The 17,134-nt window shown below is 45.4% G+C and overlaps 1 protein-coding gene across 3 annotated transcripts in view; it reads right to left on the bottom strand.

Moving 5' to 3' along the window:
• Positions 1-17,134, bottom strand: part of BABAM2 (BRISC and BRCA1 A complex member 2) — a 1,270,030-nt gene that overhangs the window by 1,014,641 nt on the left and 238,255 nt on the right. The gene's annotated exons all lie outside the window — the stretch shown is intronic.

Genomic DNA, 17,134 nt, shown 5'->3' on the forward strand with positions numbered 1-17,134 from the left:
CGCCTCGAAAGGCGTTGAGGGCGCCGAACGAGTCAGCGCCGGCGTCGACAGAAAAGGCATCGACGTCGAGCGAATCAGCGTCGACGTCTGCTGCAGCGCCGCCAGCATCGGCGGCGTAGACAGTCCTCGAAGCCGGAGCTCCGAGCGTGTCTCTCGACGACCTAGGCGCCGACGACCCCCTCGGAGCCTCGAGAGAAATAGTAGACGACCTCGGCGCCACAGGCATCGACGTCTTCTTTGAAGACGGCACAGGATCACGCGGTCTCGAGCGCATCGAGGACCAAGACCTGGAACGGGCATGGTGAGAACGGCTACCCTTGTCCGAGCGGGACCTCTCCCGCGAGCCGTGCCAACCACCCGAGCCCGAAAGCGTACGGGAGGTGTCTCTCGACCGGTGCCGACCGACCCCCCTCTGAGGCGCGGACGGACCGGTGCCCTGCGATTCAAGAATCGCTAGCATCTGCTTCCCGAAGGAAGCCCATTCCTCCGGTGTCGCTTGCATGGAGGGATAAGCGACCCGCCGACGGGCAGAGTCCTCGGAAGAGGACGGGGAAGGCGACCTATGCCGGCGCTTACGGGAATGCCTCAAAGAGGCGGAGGAGTGGTGAGACCGACTCCTGGAAGGAGACCCACTGGACTTCTGACGATGACGCGGAGAGTTACCCCTCGAGTCATCCGTCGAAAGCCCCGCAGACCTCGACTTCCGGGGCTTAGACACCCGGCCTACCGACAGCTTCTTCTTGCGTTCCCACAAGGCCTTTGCCGTGAGCGACTGGCCGTCGACAGTCGTCGGTATCGTGGGCCTCCCCGAGGCACCAGAGGCAGGCGTCGTGCGAGTCCGTGACCGACTTCTTGGACCCACAGTCCCCGCAGTTCTTGAAGCCCGGACGCGGGGTTGAAGATGAGAAAGACATCGCCACGAACAGGTCTTCACAACAAACCGAACAGGTTCAACGAACCGAGAATTGAAAACAGCAAACTCCAACGAGTCGAGGCGTACCGAGATTCACGAAGCGAACACGTTCGCGGAAAAAACGGAACTGAGGCTATGGGCATCGTGTGTCCTACTTATCACATCGGGTGACGTCGGCCGTCGGAGGAGGTCCTCGGGGACGGCGCATCGACATCATCGACGCAGGACGCAGACGCCAAAGATTTTGCGAAGCAGCACAGCTGTGGACATTACCTGTCATAGATATGGAATACGTCGGAGGACCCAATCCCCTCGAAATATGCATTTTTGTTTGTGTCTACGGGGATTGTATGTATGCAGGCATGCGTTTGTGAGTGGGTGCATGCATTCAAAGGTGGAATATAAGTGCGTGTGTGTGTGTATGTATGTATGTGAGGGGGTATCTCTAAGTGAACGCATATGAATTAATGTTCTGGGTACTGGTGTGAATGACGGACGTTTATAGGTGTGAGACTGGAGGGTCTATGTGTGTATGTGAAAGTGTGTCTGTCGGGGTGGGTGTGTGTCTGTGAAAGTGTGTGGGTGAGAGAGAGAGACAGAGGCCTGGCGAGGGGTGCCGGAGCATAACATTTTTTTGACAGGAGCATGGCATCTTTTATTTGCCTTTTCGGGCAATGCATAGCCAACTTCATTGTTTTTATGTGAAGCAGGGGTATGCAAAGCAGGCTTTTGGTTCGGGCGGGGGGCATTCAAATATGACTTTTTTTTTACAGTGGCATAGCATGTGGGCCTGGCGCTTTTGGGCAAATCAAAGCAACTTGAGTGTTATTATATGAAGGAGGGGTTGGGAATTGGCATTTGTGCATCCTGCAAGACAATAGTTTATTACCGTGGCATAATATTTTGTACTGGTGGTAGGCGGCAAATACAACATGAGTGTTCTTATATGGTGGGAATTTGTGTAGCCAGCAAGAACATGTTTTCTTACTGTGGCAATTTTTTTTTTTTACTGGCATTAAGTTAAAGGCAACAGGAGCATGCTCTTATGTGGGGATACTGGCATATATTGGCAGTGCCAGCATGAACATGTGTTCTTATAGAATCATTACTGCCATTATGGGCAAAGCAAACATGAGTATTTTCTATTGTAAGCATAATGGCATATATAGGAACACCAGATTGGACGTGTGGGCACAATCAGTATGAAAATGGTCTTTCTACTCTTGCAGCGTACTGGCATCTAGGGGACAGAGGCATTATGAAAACACGTAGGAAAATGCTCCAGTGCATTGTTGGAGACTTGGCATGGTGTGGCTTTTTACCCAATTTATCACAGAAAGTGTGCTGTAAAATGCACCATTTCAACCCATTATTTAAAATTTTAAAAAAGAAAAAACACCCCACCCCCGATCGGTTTGCGCTCCCTTGCTAAACTCGGTGGCACTTGCAAAACATGCACACTTCCCTCTGTGGGTTCCCCTTAGGGTAGGTCCTACTACATTAGCTCCAGGCCCCACTTGTTACACAATCCTGGCTATGCCTCTGGTCCCGGACAATTATTTGCCCCGGTGAACAAAATACGTCTCACCCATTGGAGAGCATCAAGAAACGATAAACCTATGTGTAACGTCAGTTGCAAATCACTCGAAGCTGCGAGGAGCTTAAACACCCCAAGCTTCCCCTATAGAGATACATCTTAAAAATGAGTCAATTTCTTTGTACAGCGATGCATGCTGTAGTCCTTAAACTTGAGCAACAGAAGCTCAAAATACGAATGTGGCGTTCTAGTCGTTCGGGCCAGAGAGCAAGGGAGCACGATACTCACATAGGAGATACAGTGTTGGTGCATCAGAAACAGACTCAGAAGGACATGGCAGCCTTCCATCCCAAGCCACTGCGAGTGACGGGCATCACCCGGAATTGGTCATTCTTTCGGAAGGTCAGCCAACCATACAGGGAAAGGCCTTCTCAGAACAAGATCTTAATAACAGCGATCACTCCCAATAGCGGTTCCCACGACATGGATGCCGATGTGGACACTGATGACAGCAGTGACAGTGAGTCAACCGTGCAACCACCTGGTCGAAGCCCGTCTAAGAGGGTTGTGCGTTGACTCACGAGATGGATTGAAGTAATGGAATAAACAAATGCATGTTGTGGTTTATGTGGGGGGGGGATGTAGCGTTCTAGTCAGGAGCGCCCCTTTTCATGTTGATTATCAAATTTGGCAGGGAAATCACGGGTGTTTCCTGCAAGGGAAGTCAGTTTGGAGACGCTCTGTAATAAAGACAGACGTTAATGCATACCGTGTCGTGGTCTTCATTCATGCCGCGTCCCCGCCAACCGTAAACTCATGAGCAGGTCGGGCGGGAACGCAACAACCAAGAAGAGCGAGGCACTGGCTGGACTAAGATAAAGGGAAGGGCTAAGCAGTGATGTAAGAACACGATTAAAGGTGAATGTTTGAGGCCCGAGCCGTTCCATGTATAGACGGACTGTAACCTGGAAGTGATTATGCGGACCCGTAGCTCAGGCTCGGAGCAGGCTTCGTACACTTGCGTTCCTTGTGCAAGTTACGTTTCTTAACAGTTTCGAAAACAAACTGCAGCCACCGCAGATACGTAACTTCCACTGATCCTTTCTACCACCATAAATCAGTGTTGCACCCAGCGCTGGTCATTGAGCCGGCTCTCGCCGGATCCGAGAACCGGCACCAGATGTGTAGCCAGATCTCGGGATCCGGCCAAAGCCGCCGCCCAAACCCATGCTCTGTGCCGGGTTACTTTAAAAAAAAAAAAAAGAGAGAGAAAGCACCAGCAGCAGCATGGAGTGGGGGGGCGGAGCAGCTCCTTGCCGAGCTCCCGATCTAATCTGCCCTGTACTCTTTGTGCACAGTGCTCGCACAGGGCAGATCTGAGCCCCCACCTTGGTGGGCTCGGAGTCTAATCCGCCCCATGGTGCAAGCGAACTGTGCTCACTGCACAGAGCATTTTTGTTATTTTGTACTCTCCCATCGGGTGCTTTAATTTTAATTGTGCACCCGTTACCTTCGTCTCTGTTGTTTTGGTTATACTTATTTGTATAACCAACTAAGAACAAACACCAGAGAGACGCACGGAGCCAGCACACATTCAAATCTGACCTCGATAAAATGCAGCACATCCGATAAGGTATATATTATGTGATGTGCTGCATATTTCAGAGGCCAGATTGTAATGTTGGCTGGCTCCGGTGACCCTGTGCAATTTGTCTTGTCTTGGTTTGTGCACGGAATAAAGGTGTGGTGATGCTGTGGGACATTTTATGTCTGCCAGGCTTGGACTGGGACATACAATTGTCTCTGTTCCAATGCAAAAGTGGCCCACAGCTGCACATGGCCATTCATTCCTTTTGTGCCAGAATGTTTCATATTGCTGTTTTAAACTATTATTTTGGACATTTCCTTTGATCAGAGGTCAACTGCCAGCTCTGCCCCTCTAAACCCTGCCCCCTCGGACGCCCCCCACAAACTCCACCCACACCCCAGCCCTTGTGTGACCCCCCACCAACTTCTTTCCATTTCCACCACTGGTTGCACCTGCAGTGGAACCCCTCCCCCACCCCCTCACAACCAACACAAAAAATCTATCCTCCAGGGGTTGGCCACCATCTTCACCCTCTTCTGTACACAGCCTAGGCAAAGACCGTGTGGTCTGTCAAGATCAGTTCCTTCTTGGCCTTGCCTGTCAAATTATATACATGTTATTGCAGCTGCTCAGTGTTTAATTTTATTTATTTATATTTGTAAAGCACATATCACAGTCCTGGGGGCGTAGTAGCGCTAACAAGATGTACAATATGCATCCTACACAAAACAAAACTGCATAGAACAAACAAAAAAGAAAGAGAACCCTGAACCATAAATGGCACGGGAGCAGGGCTAACGCTAAACTGGGGTTCAGCCGCACAGCCGAGTTCTCGGGTCCTTTTTAAATAGAGAAAACGACTGGCATGACCTCAGCTCGAGGGGAAGCGCAGGATACAGTAGGTATTGAATGACTCCGATGTCATGACCCTACTTCCCCAACCCCAGCACGAGCAGAACTAAATTAAGAATGCCTTGCATAGACTCTTATAGCATGTTAACTGAGGTCAGAGAACTCTTAGCCAAAATTCATAGCGAACAGGGTGGCAATCTGGATGTGTTCCCGGGGTATTCCTGTGACAAAACTCAGGAGCCTGTTCTATAGTGAGGCCAGCTTGGAGCCCACAGAATGATAAGGCAGCGTGAGGCCAGGCCTGAGCCAGGCAGCACATGCCACTAGGCACCAGCAGGAATGACTGCTGCCACTTCTGAACTACAGATACCAGAATGCTCCAATACATCTACCTTCATCATGTTTCCAAAGACTGCAGCACACCAAGGTAACATGGGTTTCCGAGGTACTTCAAGATACTCGCCAGGCTCTGCAGCAGAAGGAGATTTGAGGTCCCCGATGATAAACCATGCCAACTCGCAGCCCGGGTACTCTACTACTTGAATCACTGTGGCACCGAAAATCATACACAAGGCCACATGCTTAGGTGAACCGTGCATTCCACACCACGGGTCCTAAAATCTGAGCAAACACGGAAAACCGCGGAGCCTGTAGAACACAAGCATGGAGTTCACATCATCAACATGGAGCAACACATTGAAAATCTCCACATCCATCCATCCATCCATCCATCCATCCATCCATCCATCCATCCCAGATATGGGTCGCTGGAGACGGCCATGGCTATTTTTTACAGTTTGACAGGTACTAGCTGGCTGTTAGGAACAAAGGGGCAGAGCTTTAAGCTGGACAGCGACACATGTTCAGGTAGGGGACATAACATGACGGGGAGCTAACTGGCGCTAAACGTCCACTTTCTCTCCCAAAAGGCTGCTCAGTATACAGCAGCCACACCCACAGCACTTGGGGCACGGATAGAGAAAAGCAAAGATGCAACAGCTTAACACCACACTAAATCCAGCAGAATGCCATTAGAAGATCAACCTTTATTTTGTGAAAATGTGCCTCACATCTCTGTAAGAAGAGACATCTTCAATTTTTAGCTTTGGCTATTAGGTGACACAGGGCTGGCCTTAGGGCAGGGCGGGGCGGGCCGGAGGACCGGTTGGGGCGTCATGCCCCCGCCCCCCCATGGAACCATTAGCCCCCACCATGCCATTCCAAGGGCTCCCCCAGGCTGGCGTAGTGGGAGAATGCGCGGCAGACGCCCTTTGGTTATTATACGCGCCCGCAGCGACAGGGCGCATTTAATAACAGGATTACCTCCTCGCTCCGATGCGGGAGAAAAGAGGTTTGCATTGGAATAGGGCGCTTTACCAGGGGCGCACGGGGAGAGGGGGTGCCAATTCGCCCAGGGCACTGCTGCTGCCGATAAGGCAGGCCCTGAGGTGACACTTGCGCCACCTATAAGCCAAAACTGTTGCATTTGAGAACAGCCATGGAGAAAAGCCAAATGAGGAGTGGTGCAATGCTTATAGGCGTTTGGTTATTTACCCACCCACGTCCATGCTAAACCTTATGGCCATTCCCACACATGCCCTGTCTTTGTCCGCCCAAACCAGATCCCCCTAGGATCTCTTTGAGCAAGAGTTATCAAGCCTTACCATCAAAAATTGTGCTGAAAGGGCCTGGCATTGTATTTTTTTTTTTTTTTTAAACAGCCGTCTGAAAGTTAATCACTTCATTAGTGCTGTAAACACGCTACTGGTGTAATACATCTGTCTTAACTAGGTCTGCCTTCAGCCACTCCATATATAAGCACTATGCGTGTCCTTCACTGAAGGCCTGTTACCCACATGCATTGACAACGCCAACAGTTTTGGCTTGTGTATAAGTAGCAGGCATTTTCCAGGCACCGCTATTGGATGCCCAGGTACTTGCACCATGTTGCAAGTGCTACCATCGATGGCCAGTTAATACCACTAAGGCAGTGCCTGGCGAGTGCATTTCCCGTGCCTACACAAAAGCCCAAACTGTTGGCATTGTTGAATGCTTCTACACATTGGAGAGTATGCTATACAGTTGTTTGGTAGGTGGGTTAGATAGGCAACGTTGTGTCATCACAGTTTGTTGAGTCGTTTTGGTGGTGGGAGCTGTGCCATGCTTGTTATACACACAGGTTGCTCTGTCGGGATATTAAGCCCTTAAGCTATCTAAGCGAGATGGCCAATGCTCACCTGGAGTGTGCAACTATATCTCAGTAGCAGCCGCTGTTACACCCTGAGCTATCTTACAGCAATTGCACCCTGCATTGACCAATTTGGTTTCATGTTGTTCTTTCAAAGAACTTATTTATTCATTTAAATATTGTTTTAGTCGTTTTTTGACTTCTGATTAACTATAGTATTCTTAAAAACGTTTGTGTATATGTGTCTCTCTTGTATGCGAGGTATATTTGTAGCAGATGGGAAACTGCAGCACGTCCGTTTGGCCGCTCCTTGGGGGGGGGGGGGGGTAACATCAAGGTCCCAGGGGCTCCAGACACTTCAGGTGCCCTTCCCAAAAGTTACTGTTTATTGTTACCGCCCCCTGGATTTTTCATTCCACTTAAAATATTGCCAAATAGTATTGGGTCTCTCTACTGGTGAGTACTATGTGACATAGTAGGGCTCAGCGATGAAAAAAAATAATTCTGAAAAGAAAGCAGTTTCTAAGGTTTAAGAGGTTAAACCACATCTGCATCCTGCGGGCATAAACACCGCTTTAAACACCAGCCACTGTAGTAGCCAGGCTCGGACTGGCCTAAAGGGCAATAGGGCAATCCCCGAACCAAAAACGCAAAATGCTATTGTGGGACAGTTTTTTGGGGTCAAGGTGCGCCACTTTTTTGTCCAGGCAGTGTGGACTAGTTTCATGAATTACTTCACAATGTGTGTAGAGTTTTTGATCATTGTTGCTGAATAAATATTCTTTAAATTGCAAAATTTGTATCGCATGTTATTAAATAAAAACGGCCTTTTGCGTACTATTCAAGCAGTCCGTCATAAAATGAATGACTGGCCACTCTTTGACTGGTGCCCAGACAGTTGTATTCCCCAGTCCGAGCCGGGTAGTAGGTCACAGTAGTCTGCCCGCCACCCCCAGGGTGTGACGCATCATCGCGCTCACTGAGAGTCGCAGCAAGGATTCGGCGTCAGTCCAGATTCCCGGGTGCCGAGCCCCGCCCCCCAGAGAGGGAGGGAGAGCTCCCAGAAAGCTTCAGTAAGCTACACACAGACAGAATAACAGAACACCACAAGCGCAGTCTGACAGGAAATGGCCACCTGTGCTTCCATGAGAGACCGTATCGGGCAGGAAGGAAGGAAAGGGGGAATGTTTCTGCGGTCAGCAAGACTCGAAGGAAGGGGCCGGAATAAACGCATTGTCGCTTGTTCTCTGCAACCCGAGCGAGAAGATCCCGGTGCTGTTCTTATCAGATGGCGCGTAGGTTCCGAGCACTGCACTGGCCCAGCACCGCTCCATTGTGTTTCGGGAAAAGGGACTTCGCGTTCCCACAGCTTCCATCGCCAAATCCTAGCGTTACAGAAGGGTGTGATTTTAGCACGGTTTACATCTAAGAGCATGAATAGACGGTTATGCGACTTTCACATCTTTAATTCATTAATTTGTGTTCTTTTATACGGGGCAAGGCACCATTGTATCTATCCTATCCAGGGCTTTAAGTGCGGTAAGAAATCGAGATGGGCCCTCATTTGGGGGCGTGGCTTTCAGTGGTGGCGTGGCCTGAAAGTACACAACCCATAGTAAGGTACGCAAATATATAAATGTATTTAAGCATTTATATATTTGTTTGCGTGCCTTACTATGGTTTGCATGCTTTTGAAGCCATCTTTTATAAACACAGAAATATGGCACTGAGACCCCAGGTTTGCAGAGAGTCAAAGACGCCTCGGTGACCTGGGGAGGGGGTGGGGAAACAAAGAATGTTACTGTGACTGTCAGAAGTGCCTGCCGGCCACAGCTTGACTGACTTAATGGCAGGCGCATCTTCCGTCGCGGCTGCGGTGGGATAATGTGACCCGCCACAGTGTGGTGGGACAGGGGGACCAAGGCAGTGCCCCAGCCCACTTAAAGCACTGATCCTACTATACAAGCCTTCTCATAATCTTTGCTCTGCCTCCTCGACTACCCTTGCGACTCATAGCCCACTCTATGCTTCCATTCATTCTCTCCACTTGCATGGAATGTTCTACTTCGGACATCCGAGAAACAGTCCACACGAATTTGTTCAAAACCAAACTAAAAGCCTATCTCCTTGCCTCCGAAGAACCCTCTTATACTACCTTTCTCATCTTCCTGCTAGCTAACAATGTTCCCTCGCCTCTAACCTGCCTCTGTCCCTCAGTGCCTCTGCCTCCACTCTACAACTTCACCCATCATGGTCACATCCCGGCAACAGCTGGCAGTAGCACCTACCTGCACTTAAAAATGTCCGATGTTCGTTATCCCTAATCTATGTATGTCCACTTATTTATTGTCCTCGGTGACTGTTCCATTTACACCCCTCCACAACCTGGTCAGAATGTCCCTCAAACTGGCTCCATTGTAAGAAGCACACCGCTTATGGTCAAATCTGATTTCTTATCTACTGTATGTTCTTTTGTGATCAAAAGAGCATTGTTCCTCCTGTATATAAATAATTAAAATAAAATATTACAGTGTTTCGTGCCAGATCCTCACTCTTCCAAGCACTGAAAAAAATGCTTTAATTACCCAATATAACAGTACTCCATTTGTCAACCACAGAAGGATGAAGAACGGAGTCAGCCCCGCCATGCATTCCAACTTGTGGAGTGCAGGCTTACTCCACGTGGCTGAGGTGAGCGCTTAACTCGTGAGCCATCCAACAGGATCTTGGCTGCTATTGGCATCATGGCTGTTGCCTTTTCAATGTTGCACTTCGTTTTTAAACAAAAAAAAGAGCACTGGCAAAATCAGTAGCTGTGCATCCACGAACCAATGTCTGAAAACCCGAGACACTCGAGAAGAAAAAAAACAATGGCACTGGGAGGGGGCGCGAGTGAGGAATGAACAAGGAAAATCAGAATGGGCCATAGACCTTGACATTACATTTTGGATTTAGGTGCTATGACCTGGCGTATCTAAGCGCAGTAACCTTGGAAGAATGAAATCTAAGTCGGCCCTGCTACGGGATTCGAGCCTGTGAAGTGCAGGCTGCCCTCATGTCAGAGAGCAGAGATTTACTCATGAGCTATCCACTCAGGCTAGTGGGAAAGAAAAAGAAAAATCAGCACTATTCAAAAGCATGCCTTTTTGGATACCAATATCCCAAAAAGAATACATAGTATAAACAGGGACTAGAACAGATGGCTAGATGATCTGCTTGAGCAAGGCTGCTGCTCCAAAGAGGTCTTCACTTCGCCATACATTCAGCCACATTTACCTCTTCATACCTTTACTTCTTCTGTCTTTCACTTCTTCTAAAATTCACTGCATTACAGTGGGAGACGCCCCTAGCCCCTTCTTTTCTAACCCATATTCTTCCCCCAACCCTAACCTTACAGCTAACCTTACCAGATCTTTTGCCACCTGGACAATGTGAAAATGCAGATGAAGTAAAGGTAAGAAGTAAATGCATGAAGAAGTAAATGTCTGACGAAGTGAATGTTGAAGAGACAAGTGTTGAAGTCGTTTTGGTGAAATAAATGGGGTTACCGTGGTCCCGGTTAGAGAAGTACAAGAAAATTCAACCAGTCCAACTCAAGACTGGAGGACGCTGGAAAGGCTTTAAACAAGGCGTTGTGCAGGTATTAGTGAGAGAATTGTCGGTCTGTGGCCCCAGCTTAAATCTGATGAGCCGATTATCAAGTGGAGAGGGGTTAAAGGGGAGCCCAGTACACATTTCTGAATCATCCATTCGACAACAGGATCAAATTTCGGTCTAAGGACTCCAATGCAGAATTCACTGTCTGTTATAGCTGCCCCTGTGGGACCACCTGCGCTGGTGCACCTCAGACCCTGGCAGCTCCTCCCCGACATGGACATGTGGCGGGACGACACGGCATGGGCGCCGCCATTGTGAAGGAAGGATACGCGCAGAAGTTCAGTGCTCCGTTTGGGAGTGTGCACAGTGTTTCAAACACTGCAATTGCTCGTCGGAAACAAGTCTAGCCTCGTTTCCATCCTGAACCGTACTTCAGAGGCACCCGAAGGGATGCATAGTGCATCTCAACCCCGTTCTGTGTGGTGAGTGATGCTTTTGTGTCCTGGCTCTGTTCTCCACTTCTATACCTTGGATCCAAGATTTGCTAGACTTTCCTCCCACATTCCTTGCCTCTAGCCTTCTGACTGAAGCCTTGCTCCATCCTCCTTTGGCTTCTATCCTTTCCTTGCTCCAGTTGCCCTACCCTTCCTGGGCCATGCCTTCTGCCTCCCGTTATTCTACCTGGAGTCTCTTGCAAAAGACCAAGCCGTCCATCACCGTGGTAACACTACACCTGCTTCACATTATTGGTGGACCGCTTTTTCGTACAGTGGGGCAGGGAGCTCATTACCACCAATCCTCGGCGTCCCATCGTCTAGACTGGTCTGTGGTTTGCCCTCTGTACCCAACTACATAATGGAGAGTAATATCAACCACACAATCCGTCACGTAGTCAGAATAAGCACCTATCTTGGAATGCTGAAAGCAAAATGAAAAGATCGCCAAAAAAAACACAAAGATCTCCTGATTTCATTGGCAAGAATTCCACCATATTACCCCCTCCAAGGGGTGTCAGGTAACAATGTCCCTGTGGAAAAAGTCATCAGGTTGGTGACTTTTTAAAAAAATGCATCAATGATGCACCCTCCAGGCTATCAAACACTTTCCCCAAATATTCAAAGACTGGAGGTAATATATAAATTATACCCCTACTAGAATATTTGGGGAAAGAATTTTGACAGCCAGGAAAAAGTCACCAGAACCTGACGACTTTTTCACAGGGACATTACTACATGGAACCATCCAAGGTACTGCATTGCTGGCTAAACTACTGGATTCATTATGGTTTCGTTAAAAAAAAAAAACTCACGTTTTGCCTAGAGTTCTCCAAAACATTTGGGTTGGGTGCTTCTATTAAGGTATGACGGCAAATCTCCTCAAAACATGGGTTCTATCTAGTTTCATCCCCAGGTTTTTTGTAATGATTTTTTGCTGAAATATTTTTTAACGAATCTTGCCTATTATATTACTTCCTATTCTCCCACACCGACCCCCCTATATTTGTTTGATGAGTTCCCCATTGAAAAATGTTCGGCAAAAAAACGAATTGAAAAATATACTGGCAATGAAACAACTATACCATAATTAGGGTCTACTACATTTTTGACTCTTTAAGAAGTGGTAGTCAGCCAATTCCCAAATGTTCAGCTATTCATATGCTTGGCCTGCATCCAATCGATGACCTGCATTGATTGGATTGCCTGGTGTGTTTTTAGAAGTTACTCTATTCTGGGTTCTCCAAGTTTTGTGCTCGATATTCCAGACTACACGGGCGTTCAAGGTGGTTCAGTGTGAGATTATCAGTCAAATAAGTACAGTTTTTTAAAATAATATTTATTTCATGATGGCAAAAAGGCCATCCCACATATTTTAGGAGTGGGTTTATTACAACAGTTGGGAAAAGTGCTAGATAGTGGTCAAGGAGCAGTCAGGAAAAAATGAGAGTGAGAGGGGCCCGGGACGTGAGGAAATGGTGAAGAGTATTCTCCTGACATGAGATGTTAGTTGACGGAAACCTGGAACCAGCATTGCTATAAGTCAAAAGACATTGTGAGAGGAAGGCAAACATGTTACAATTCTCCTGACATATGTCAGATGGGGGAAACCTGGAACCTGCATTGTCATATGCCAAGGGACATTGTGAGAGAGATAAAGAGTCAAAAGTTGTGCAGTTCTCCTGGCCTGAGATGTCAGTTAGGGGAATTCTGGAACAAGCAATGCAAAGAGCCAAGAGAGATTGAAAGAAAGGTTGACAGAGCTTTACCAACGCCTCATACATGAAATGTCTGCATGGGGGAAATTGGTGCAAGTAAACACTGAAGTCAACAAGAAATGCGATTGTGTAATAACTAGAATGGAAGGAAGTTTGGAAAAAGACCCGTTACGAGTATCGGGAGAGGATCCTGTTTGGAAAGATACCTGGCAGGAGAATACACCAGGAAATTTGTGTGAATCAAGAGGGTGATATTCCTGGCAGCAGAGTAAACCAGGATATCAAGAGGTTTTATATTTGCAGTTAAAAAGAAGAGATATTCCTGGCAGGACAGTAAACCAGGATATCAAAGGATTGAGTGGAGAAAAGTGCTATATAAAAGAGACCATAAGTCTCTTATTAGTATCACTTATGGTTCCCATCTTTAAGAAAGGCAACCCTCTAAATGCTTTGAACTATAGACCTATTACCTTGACGGATGCTTCCTCCAAAGTTTTTTCTATTTTAATTTTCAATGACCTCGAAAATGTAATTCAAGCAAACGCCATTTCTCACGCTTTCAAATAGTTTTTTCGTAAATGAATGGGCACCACATTAAATGCAACCATTTTGTCTCATCTTCTCAAAACAGCAAAACAATCAGCGAGTGGCCCTATCTATATGGAATTGCTTGATATGACCTCAGCATTTAATTGCATCATTCAAGCTCTTTTATGGCAACATATGGCATCCCCGTAAACCTAATTCTGCTTATTTCAACGTTCCATCAAAACACTAGTTATTGTGTGCACATTAACCAGGAAGGTGCATTAACTGATGCAATTTCAACATCTATTGGAGTCAAACAGGGATGCAACTTGGCATCAACCCAGTTTAATCTCTATATAAGTGATCTTGACGATATATGGCAAGAAAAAAGCACTTTTGCAGTTATATTGGGCAAATTACAAATTAATTGGTTGGCATTTGCAGATATAATTTTCTTCGATAAAACTCCATATGGACTTCAGATTTGTATGGTATATGCTCAAATATAATTTACATCCAAATGCAGAAAAAAATCAAAGATTGTTTTTGCAGGAAAAAAAAAATCAAAAGCATGATGTGGACGATGGAAGGTAATGTGGTTGAACATGAATTTCAGCTTCGTTACCTTGGTTACAATTTGTGTGACAGATCCTCCCCAACCATGTGCAAAAATATCACTCGTGCAAAAAAGAAGGCTGCTTTGTTCTCAAATGAAAGTCCTGTATAAAAAACGCAGCACATTTTCTCTCATGCAATCATTGAATTTTACACCTTAAAAGTTGAATCCATTTTACTATATGGACTGGACATGTGTCTGATCGAAGTGAGCGAATATCTCAATCAAATACAAGGACGCATTTGGAAAGAGACCCTGGAGCTTGCTAAATCACTACCGGATCCAATTGTAAGGCATGAACTGGGTATTTGTTCACTATCTTCTAAACATCAATGGAGATCTTTACTCAACTATTCCAAAATCATTAATCCTCCGAGTAACTCATTACATGAAGACCTAGGTAACATGCTAAGGGATTCCCCTACGGCATCCTTGACTCTGTTTCATAATAGAATGAAAACATTACTGGGAAGGATTGGTGCTGAAAATCAATAATTAATCACACAACCATAATCTGTGAAGAAAAAAAAAACTCTACAATTCTGATTGGTCCAGCACAATTGATTTACTAGGTAAATATAGTTTGCATCAGGAATATACGCGTTTCACAAGGAAAGGATTAATATGGTGTGCATATTTTAACTGTTTTCCATGTAGTAAAGCAGGCGAACCATATATGAGATTCATATTTAACCACTTTCGCACGAGAGAGCGGATGAAACATTGGGATAAAATGGAGAATGAAGGATCCAATATCATGTGTCGATTTTGCTCAGATCCAAATCAAATTGAAACACTCAAACATCTCCTCACTACATGCTCTTACTTTGAATCAGATAGAATTAAGTTATTTGGTAAAGACAATGTTGGTGATACCATTTACTCAAGAAACTTTGTTTGGATGAGATGTATGTGGGGGGACAATTACGCTTTGATTATGTGCACCCGTGCTTTTTAACTTATGAATAAGGAATTGATGCCAAATGTAACCTATGAGGATTAATCATGTTTAATCATGCTTAAACACTAGGTTTAGTGTTTCAGTTTACCGATGCATTAGTGCAAGCTTTTGTGTTGTGGGCATAACTATATGCGCTTACTTTCTTTGCACATGCAATATTTTGCACTTTTTTAATATGGAAAGCTGTAATTAATGTGTTAGTTTTAAGAATAACTTTTTAACTATTTAGTTTTTTTAGAAAATATATGTAAATGTATTATTTGTGTTTTTGATCCAAATTTAAATTGTAAAATTCTTTTGTAAAGATTTTGTATAAACCAAAAACATTGGTTTTGCCATTCTGAGAAAATGTTCTATGAAAGAGATATTTGGTTTTGACATCCTGAGAAAAGTGCTCTATGAAGGAGCATTTGGTCTTACCATATTAAGGGAAGTGTTCTTTGGAAAAGATAAGTGTTTCGCTATTCTGAGAACAATATTCTATGGATGAGACATTCTTGCTTTGCTAATTTAAGGAATGCATTTTCTTTTTGTGAAAAGAGAAATTTTACAACAAAATTCTATGGATGAGACATTCCTGCTTTGCTAATCCAAGGAAGGCATTTTTTGTGTGAAAAGAGACATTTTCTCATTTGACAGAAAATTGTTGGAGCAACATATAGCCAATGGGCATCCTGGATTGGTTCGGGGGGAGGTGGTGGACCCAACGCCTGAATAGAAGGATTGCTTTGCTGGAATCGCCTATTTGAACTTTCACAGTCTGTATTTGTTAAGTTGGAACCAGAGGCATTTACCCCAATACAATATTTGTACATGTTAGTGTGAGGATCAGATATAGTTTGGACACAAGGTCAGCTTGCTTTAGCTTTAGTTGTGTAGGTAGAGACATTCTCATTAGGATAAGAACAGATAGGCGTCTATCCGAGCCTTTTTGATTTAATAAACATGGACGATGTTAAGAACCCTACAACTTGGTGTCCGTATCCAATTTCTGACCCCTCACAATATCCTGAAATCATTAAATGGATCTTCATCTTTAGAACCAGACTTTGAGGCCCCTGAAGTTTATCCATTGTGAATATGAAAGTCTGGTTTTAAACCATATGTTTTGTATAACGGATCCTCAATCACTTCTGAAAAAAGCATTTTGTTTGACTGGCAACCAACACACCGAACAGTGTAGCGACCTTTAGACACAACTGTTTTTCCAAAATGTAAACTATCTTAACTTTACTTGGAGGTTTGGAACTTGATGGAAGGAGATTTAAAGACTTCCGCTATCATCATTTCCTTTACACAGTGCATGCCATATTCACAAAGAGTTGGTATACTCTGCGTCTTGAAAGTGAGTAATATTCTGGTTCACGTGCACGCTCACACACCGGGTAACGTGGTATTTATCCACTGTTGAGGGATTCAGAGAGTTCCATTTGAGGTGATTTGTGTTGTCTCTTTCATACAAACACGTGTTTTGCACTCTGCTTCTTCAAGGTTATTCCACGATTCTACTATTTAATGGGCTTCCTATGTAATGTGACCCCAGTGACCATGACACAAGTGTCGGCCACTGGAATAACAGACTTCTACACAGGACCTGACAAATGAGATGACTACAGATCATGCAGTTACCTAGAAAAAGCACAGAGTAAAAAACATATTGACATTACAGGGACATCAAAATTCATTTAAAATTAAACTCTCCAGAATCTTAAACACTGAAACAAATGTCTAAACAGCATACTACTCGTTGGGTGAATATACATTTCTGCCATAATCTTCCTCTCTTTCATCGCAACACACTAAGCCAATTTGCAGCCAGGCCTTTCCGGTTTCCCAAGAAGCAGCCCAAACCAATACGCTAGGATCGGGGTCCAGGTTCCCTAAGCAAGCTGCACACCTCTACGAAATATCGTATCGTGTATTGGTAAAAGGTATTACACAATGTTTTCCTGTTAAACCTTTGATGAACGCTGTAATGGGTGTGCTACAACGATGCTCTTTTTGGTGTGTTATGTATTCAGACAATCAAATTAAAATTAAGCAAATGCAGTTTTCTACTAACGTGGGATTAGGAACCCTGTGAAAAGGGAGAATTTGGTCCATAATAATGAAAGAATCAAACCCTTTACATGGCTTTAGCTA

This window comes from Ambystoma mexicanum, chromosome 4q (genome assembly GCF_040938575.1).
Source record: "Ambystoma mexicanum isolate Mex_15411 chromosome 4q, UKY_AmexF1_1, whole genome shotgun sequence".
NCBI lineage: Eukaryota > Metazoa > Chordata > Amphibia > Caudata > Ambystomatidae > Ambystoma > Ambystoma mexicanum.